The sequence below is a fragment of the Quercus lobata genome, chromosome 5 (assembly GCF_001633185.2).
Source record: "Quercus lobata isolate SW786 chromosome 5, ValleyOak3.0 Primary Assembly, whole genome shotgun sequence".
Classification (NCBI taxonomy): domain Eukaryota; kingdom Viridiplantae; phylum Streptophyta; class Magnoliopsida; order Fagales; family Fagaceae; genus Quercus; species Quercus lobata.
In genome coordinates, this window is record NC_044908.1 from 23,109,219 (window position 1) to 23,118,592 (window position 9,374).

At 36.2% G+C, this 9,374-nt stretch overlaps 1 pseudogene; it reads left to right on the plus strand.

Annotated features, from left to right (window-relative positions):
- LOC115990196 overlaps nt 1-5,247 on the plus strand; it is a 10,896-nt pseudogene extending 5,649 nt beyond the window's left edge.
- Nucleotides 5,248-9,374: the final 4,127 nt, after the last annotated feature.

Consider the following 9,374-nt stretch of genomic DNA (forward strand, 5'->3'; position numbering starts at 1 on the left):
AAAAAAAATTAAGTTGTGTATAAAAAGTAAAAATAGAAGAAAGAAAAAAAAAAAGAAGGTGAAATGTGGTGACCTTTATTTATTTATTTTATTATTATTGTGGGGCCAGAAAGATACCCAATATCATTTTGGGTCGTTACAAATCGTGTCCTCACAATTATATAAGTAGAGTTGTTTTAAAGATCTAGGTTAGTAATAGAGTGGTCCTATATTGTAGGCAAAGTTTTAGTTGTAGAGATGTATTTCTAACATGTTGTCCTCAAGTTTTGTCATGCGTAAACTTAGGGTGTAGGGATATTTTTGAAACACATAACAATCCAATTCAAGAAAGAGAATTTTATGGGGAATATTTTGACATTATTGACCATATTCCTAAAACATTTGTAGGAGAACCCATTGGTTACTGGATAGGATTTTTTTACCTTCAAAAAAATTCCAAATCAAAGAGAGGAATCATCTTATAGATAATATAGATACCAAAATTGTAATATGTATATATATATATATATATATATATTAATTAGCAAGAATATGTTACCCTTTTTGAATTGATCATGACACATTCTGGGAAATAAAAGGGATCCTAATTCATAAGCTTATGCTTTCTTTTAGTCGTGTTTTGTTTTATTGTAAAATTTGGTCAAATCTAAAATAAAAAAAAAAAAAAAAAAAATCCCATTTAAATCGTTTATAAAATGTATTACTTAAATAAATAAATAAATGATATAACATTCTAATAAAACACACAACGGCTGTCCTCCCCTGTCTAGTGGCTAAGTTTCCTATCTGATACTCTAGACCAGTGGTCCAACAGCCAATGACTAAGTTTACATGTCACACCAAAGACCTAAAAATATTTTATAGAAAAAATAGAGATAATATTTAGATAAGTTTAATGGGTAAATACAAATTAAATTGAACAATTTTTTCCCAATAATATATTTATAACTTTATTTTCATTTTATGAGAATTTTTGCTTTGTTGAAAGTTTCAACCTTTTGAATATTTAAGTTTAAGACTTTTTTTTTTAAAAAAAAAAATTAAAAGGGAGAGGTAGGATCAAAGCACAAATTATATATGTGTGAGGATGAAAATCCGAGAATATGGACAGATGGGCCAAGGACAATGTCAGGAGTACGGACCTCGGAAACCACTAATAGTATATCCTTAGGAAAATATGGGCAGCTTTTTGCAGGTACAGGGAAACTACGACGCACGAGGACCCCGAGGATACCAATGTTCCCTCGGGAGGTGGAGAACCAATGCTGAGGGCTATCAGGCACAAAGTGAGGATGAGAAGAAAGATTTGTCATCAAGCTAGGAAGGGAAGAAGATAGATAAATCATCCATCACCTCTGCATTCAATACTTTGCACTCACTTAGTTAGCTGCATTAATGAGGAAATGACTCCTAAACAATGTCAACATAGCTTATAGCCTAATGTGGAAGCCTTCTAGTAAGGCCCTAATAGGACAAGTATTAAGGGAATTGAACCCTGGCCCTTTAGATGTAGTGCTTAGATATACCTTACTTGATTATATAAGGCAAAGAGGCTCCTGGAGGAAAGGGATTCACTTTTTGTAGCTTAAAACCAATTGTAATCACTTTCTCGAACTAAACTCGAGGAGCTCAATACAGACCCTTTAAGGCTATTTCTCACCCATACTCACATAACTACACCTAAAGCTAATTCTATCAGCTCCAATTAATTCTTTTCATCTAATTAAAGGTATTCAAAGTTGATTAAGCATCCTATCTATTAAAAATTAATTGTGTGAGCAAAAGTATCAAATTTTGACACGTTGTTGCCTTGTCCTATTTTTGCCTGCCACAATATATATATATATATATATATATATATATATATATAGAATTAATGGCTCTTTAGAGCATTGTACTAAAAAAATAAATCATAATTTTAATACACCAAAAAGTTACTTCATTTATTTTAGCACATCTCTTAATAATACACTTTATATCCCACACTTTGACTTTGGCAAAACCTACCTAACCGGCTCTGGCACTTGAACGATAGCTTTTTCTGCGATATTTGCACATAAATATGAACTGATCCTTTCTCTAACACAGCTTACCAAAAATTCAGAGACTGTTTATTATGGCAAGCAAGGTGCAAAAACTTACCCTCGTTCTTTTATATATGTTTGCTACGCTACGTGGGGCCTTCTTCCCAGCTAGACACATTAGTACAAGGGCAGGAGCTCAAGGATGGGGATAATTTAGTTTCAGCTCATGGGAAGTTTAAATTAGGATTATTCCACCTTACAAGTAACAATTACTACTTAGGAAAATGGTACAACGGCAAACATGCCGAACTGGAGAATTTAGTTTGGGTTGCCAATCGAGATACTCCTATCTTTGACAATTCTGGAAATCTTACCATTGATGACTACGGGGAATTTGAAAATTTCACACAATGGGGGTCCTCCTCTTGTGCTATACTCCGCACAAGAAGCTAATAATACAAGTGCTGCTCTACTTGAAACTGGTAATCTTGTACTGAGTGAACTGAATTCAGGGCGACAACTGTGGCAAAGCTTTGATTATCCTACTCACACACTTCTACAAGGAATGAAACTTGGGGTTAGCCGGAAAACTGGACATACTTGGTCTTTAAAATCTTGGATAAGCAGCAAAGTACCTGCGGCGAGTTCCTTGACCTTTGGCATGGACCCTAAACTTACAAATCAATTGGTCATCTTATCTAATGGCACGACATCATCTGCTGGAATAGAAGCCAGGACAGCGGCCCAACAGATTACTACAATTTTAGCTATGTATCGAATGAGAATGAAGCATACTTCTACTACCATGGGGAAAATGAAGATGTCACAAAATCGAGAAAGCTTACGTTAGATGAATGGGGGGTACTATATGATGACGATTACTATACTCAAGCTAATTGTGGAGTGAAGCTTCCAGAGTGCAGGAATAGTTATGATGAATTTTCTCCAGATTACGGTTCATGGGATGCCATAGATGGATTCGAGTTTAATGAAGGTGACAACCTGACCCTTCTGGATTGTAAGTTCAAGTGCTTGAACAATTGTTCTTGTGTTGCCTTCGCATCTACAAACGAAGATACCCAAACAGGGTGTGAAATTTGGAGCGTAATTTTTGGTCCACATTCTAATGTAACATGGACAATATACTTCCATCGGGCATATGGTAAGTATATTTACTCTATGCTTGGCTTATCACATTAATGCATATGATTCCTTATTATGTAACTAGATTTCTTTTATTTAATTTTTTTATGAACCCATACAGGTGTACTTTTTTTTTGGTTAAACATACAGGTGTACTTGCACTATGCTTATCATAATAAATGCAACTTACATAATTTCTCCGTATAGTTCATTACAAATTATAGGAACATTAAATTTTTTTACGAAGGCTAATACTAATTCCACTATATTCTGGATCATTTCAACGTGGAAAAGAGTTCCAACCATATGAAATAGGGAATCAACCAAATGGGTCGGAGGGAGTAAAAAACACGTGGGGAAATAGGCGGCAATCAAACAAGTGGATCACCATATTCGTGGCAGTAGTGGTAATTCTTATCACCTTTGGGTGCTTCTTATGCTTTGCAAAATGGATAAAACACAAAGCAGAAGGTAAGTGATGCTTCGTCATATATTTTTTTGATATAATATTAATGATCAAACAGAAATAAATTTTCCAGTTATATTTTGTATATGTTTTGATTAGCGGATAGAAAGAAGAAACAGAAGATGCTCATACAAGAACTTGGTGGTGGTAATGTAATACCTTCCACAGTACATGACAAAGTGAAGAAACAGAATAATGATGGTCAAGCTAGCCAGGAGCTACAAATTTTCAGATTTGAAAGCATTTCTGCTTCTACAAGTAATTTCTCAATTGAAAATAAATTAGGAGAGGGTACTTTTGGACCAGTTTATAAAGTTAGTTCTCTCTCTCTCTCATCCAATCCGTTCAATCAATAAATTAGTACTTGAGTTGAGCCAAAGGAATCTTGATTAAAATTTAAATCATGCAAATAGAGTCTAAATCAAGATAATTTGAGTAAAATATTACTAACACGATATTATTTCAGGGTAAATTACCTTATGGTCAAGAAATAGCGATAAAGAGATTTTTGAGAAGTTCTGGACAAGGATTGATAGAATTCAAGAATGAAGCTATTCTCATTGCCAAACTTCAACACTCTAATCTTGTCAGGCTTTTAGGGTTTTGCATTCAAGAAGAAGAAAAAATACCAATCTATGAGTACATGCCAAACAAAAGTTTAGACTTCTTCCTTTTTGGTAAGTCATGTCATATGCTCACTATTAAGAAAAATTTGCTTATGTATTTATTTTTTCTTTTATATGAATTCATCAATTAATCTTTATCGTTTTCTTACTACAATTTACTCTTTTGAGCTAGATTCTACTAAAAAGTATATATTAAATTGGGAAAAACGCGTCAATATTATTGAAGGCATTGCTCAAGGACTTGTCTATCTTCACAAATATTCAAGGCTTAAAGTAATTCACCAAAACTTAAAAGCAAGCAACATTTTGCTTGATGAGGATATGAATCCAAAAATATTTAATTTTGGGATGGCTAGAATATTTGGGTTGAAAGAATTAGAAGAAAACACAAATATAATTATGGGATCATAGCAAGTATTCATTGAGTTTCAGGTAAGCAGTATTTAATTCTATTTGTGTGTGAGTGTGTGTGTACGTGCATTTGCATATATGTGGTTGTTTATACACCAAAGTTCATTGATCAATTATTTCTTTAGTGATTATATATCTCCAGAGTATTTTTCGAATGGCGTTGTTTCAACAAAAACTGATGTATTCAGCTATGGAGTCCTATTATTAGAAATCGTGAGTGACAAGAAAAATATTAGTCGCCATTACTTTGATCATCCATTTGATCGTATAGGATATGTAAGTTTCTCAATTAACTCTTTGTAATTTGTACATGAAATTTAAACATAACAATTAACATTTCAACTTGTATCAAGCATGGCAGCTATGGAACAAAGGCAAGTGTATCGAGCTAATAGACCCAACAATATTGGATGAGTCATGCCCTCCATCTAAAATATTGAGATGCATTCATGTTAGTCTCTTATGCGTATAAGACCAAGCAACAGATAGACCTACCATGGTAGATGTTGTTTCTAGGTTTTCAAATGAAACTCTTCAACTCTCCCCTCTGAAACAACACACATATTTAGAAGACTGATAGGCCAAAAACAAATTGACCCCTTGTGATTAAAATAATTGATTAATTAACCAAGTTATTAATTAATCAAATTAACATGCAAAACGCATGATAGCACAAACAAATCACCAATAAACTAAATATGCAGCGAAAAATAAATGACACGGTGATTTGTTTACGAATGGGGAAAACTTAATGGCAAAAACCCCACCGGGTGATTTTCAAGTCACTACTCTCGAAACTCCACTATTATCACAACAAGCAGTTATAAGTAAAGGAATTTCAAGTAGCTTACCAACCTACAGTTGAACCCTTACCCCAATACCCAATTGGACTTGTCCTGTACTGACAGTTCCCCTTTCGATGCACGGCTCCTAAGTACGTGACTAACCAATTGCACGGATCCCAGTACGCGACTTTAATCACCAATTAAGAAGGTTGTTGGCTGCAAAGTTCTTCAGTTCATCCACACAAAGAAGATCAAGAAGATACTTGGTTACAAAACCCTACGATGCACATACACAGCAACTTCTTCAAGAGAAAGAGATGAATTAGGGCAAGAACTTCATCTCCGGTCACAATTTGCTTGAACAGAGTTTTCTCAATGTTTGTGCAACTTGTGAACTCCTTGATGGCCCTTAAAATAATCCCTTTATATGTTTAGGATTAGAAGAAAAGAAGACCTAAACACATAATCACAAATTCCAAGAAATCAGATCAGAATTTTGAATTTCTTAAATCTCGATAGATAAGCTATCGAGCAGGTGTCGAGCCATGGGTTAAACAGCTTCCTTAAACCTTGATAGATGCAGCTGTTGAGACAGTTGTCGAGTTTTAATGAATTTACACTTCTCAGCTTGTTTCTTGGACAGACTTGATGACTTCAACACTTGATCTTGAAACTTTGTTTCTTGAAGTATTTGAACACATCCTAGAACTATCCAATTACAAGTAAAGTGCGTTTTGTCAAAGGATTAGCTAATTACATAAAATCATGACATATGTTCTTAACATGTGAACCACATATGTCCTAACAATCTCCCCCTTTGGCAATCCGTGACAAAACCACAACAATCAAATGAACATATGAGAAAAGTCATAAATCACTCAACTCATATTCACTTGTTGAATACAATAAAATCTATCCTAACACAAACTCTTGAAAAACTTTACAAAAACAGAGTTTATGACAAGTAGACTTTAACAACCTGTATTTCTGAAACACTTTAAACAAAACTCATCAAAGTATCTTAGTGTGAAACAGAAATAATAGATTGCATACAAGTAATAAGAAGCATGTGTATAAAAAGAGAAAAGAAACAACACATGAAAGGGTAGGGGAAAGAAGAACATACATCAACATAAATAAAGAGATAAGTACAATGTATGTCTATAAATGGTCACAAGACCTCATGTACAAGAACAATGTATCTAAAAAGGAACGAAAAGAAAAAGATATATAATATCCTCACTACATCCCTCAGCACTCAACAACACTCCCCCCAACAAAATGACCTATACTAACTCTCCCCGTAAGAATGACTACTCTCATAACCAAAACTACTCCCCCTTTTTGTCACGAATGACAAAGGGTAAGAGTGTCAAGTAGAAATCTCATCGGTAGAACTGGCAACTCCATCATCATCATCTGAATCATCATCGTCATCACCGTCATCACCGTTATCATCATCCTCAGAATTAGAAGCCACAGAAGAAGGTGGTGAAGGAGTAGCCTCAAGAGCAAAACCGCCCATGGTCACCTACCGTCTAGCAATGCCGCCAACACGGATATTCATCTGATACAACTTTGTGGAGAGTGTATCGAGGCGAGCATCCATGTGCTGCAGCTGCGCCATGATGTCTCCAAGAGTCACATTGCCCGAAGAAGAAGAGGGAGTGAATGTGGGTCGAGCAGAACGAGATGGAGTCAGATGGGTGGGAGTCCTACAGTCGCGACCTAAACTGCGCCTCACTACATTTTACGGTAGCAGCGTCTATGGCACACATGAAAGTGAAGGGATCAGATGAGGGAAAAAGAACAGAGAAGTGGTGTAAAATTCTCGTAATAGCAAAAGGAAAGATGAGCTTACCACAGGAGGTCGAATCCTGAAAAACATCTATCAAAGACAAAATAAAGTGGGAGGGGAAGTCAATGGTAAGATGCTTAAGAAGGGATAACAAGAAACGAGCACGAGACTCCATAATGGAGTTGTAGTGCAAGAGATGATAAAGTACAGAGGTCATCACCATGTTCAAAAACCGTGGGCCTTTTGCAAAGGCCAAACAGTAAGTGAACTGGCGCTCACCCCACTCCGAAGGACGCTCACAGAAAGCAGACATGAGCTCATCCTTAGACACAGTCCTCAGACGCTCACAGGAAGGATAGTCAGGAAACTCTATCCTAGGAACCCTAACCACATCCGTAACAAGATGCGGTGTGACAGGAATAGAAATACCTCTGACACGAGTAATGAAATGAGGTACGAAATGGTCAATCCCGTGCATGTTGGAGTAGAACTCCTGAATCAGCACGACAGGACAAGTGACGAGCTCGTCACAAAGAGACTCCTATTCCCGATTGTGAATGACAGTGGGAAGGTTGATATCAGCAAAATGACTCGACACTCCGAATGAATGCCTCATCGGGAAAAGTTCTTCGAAAATGCCTTGTGGGCATCATCATCACAAAACCGAAGAGAAAGAGGTGCATGATCAGAAGATGAAGAAGCACCAGAACGAAGAGGGTTCCGAGTCGGAGTAGATTTACACTTAGGTGCCATAGACACAACTAACGTAAACAGAAAGAGAGGGAGAGAGTGGAAAAGACAATCAGAAAAGTCCTAAAACAATTCACAATAAGAAGAATATGTGAAATGAAGTACATATGCATGGAGAATGCATGAACATGTGATGTGAAAAGTAAATATATCATGAGCTTAGCCCATTCCAATCCTATCAGCACACAAAGAGATTGCACACATCTAAATGCATGATAATACTGTTATAATGCAAATGTAATGCAATGCATGAAGTTTTTAAGATCAAATCTTCAAAAACTAACTCAAAATTTCAACAATATCTCACCAATTTTGAAAGACCCCAAATTTTTAGAAAAATTCCAAAACTTAGGTTTCAAAAACATGAATGCATGAAATGCAAGAGAATAGAAGCTTATCACGTGAAGAAAAACTTGGTGAAGCTTGAAGAAACCTTGTAGAACAAATTTGAGGGAGAGAAGAGATTGTTTGGGAGAGAAAACAGAGATCAATCGAGAGAGATATAGAGAAAATGACAGATGGATCACACGAGGAGTATAAATAGAACATTCAGTAAATCTCGATAGATAAGGTGTCGAGGAGGTATCAAGGAATCTGTCGAGTAGGTGTTGAGAAAAACAACGTCGACAGATCATATGTTGAGAAGCTGTCAAGGAATAGAAACACCAGACGCAAGAGATGAGGCTCGATCGATCCACCAGGTGTCGAGAAGCTATCGAGGGGTCAGAAACTATTTTAGACCCAAAGTGACTGCCATCACTGAAAGCAAGGATGTGGACTCCATTCCTGTTGATGAACTTATAGAATCTCTTCAGTTCTATAAGTTGGACCTACCTAATACTAGCAAATCCAAATCAATGGCTCTTAAGTCTATTGATGATGTTGATGTGAATGGGTTTGATGATGAGCTCTCTACTATAGAGATTGCCTATCTTGCCAAAAACTTTAGAAACTTTCTTAGGAATAACATTTCATCTAGTCAGGGAATTGGAAATCAATACCTGACTATGATCTTATTGATGGCTCAACTATTCACACACATACACTAGCTCCCATCCTTCTTCGGTGTTAATAAAGCTGGTACTACACATGAGATTGTACTTTCCCTGATCTACCCCTTGCTCAGAAGCTCATCCACCTGTCCTTGTAGAATTTGACCCTCTTGAGGATTCATTCTGTAATGTGGCAGATTTGATAGACTAGCTCTCGAAGCTAAATCAATGCAATGCTGGATGTTGTGCATTGGTGGTAAACCTGTAGGAAGCTCCTCTGGAAACAATTGTTCAAACTCGTTAATCAATGGTTGAATTGCCTCAAGTATCTTAACAACCTTCTTTAGCTCTCCATCCGTCACCACTACTACATAAACCT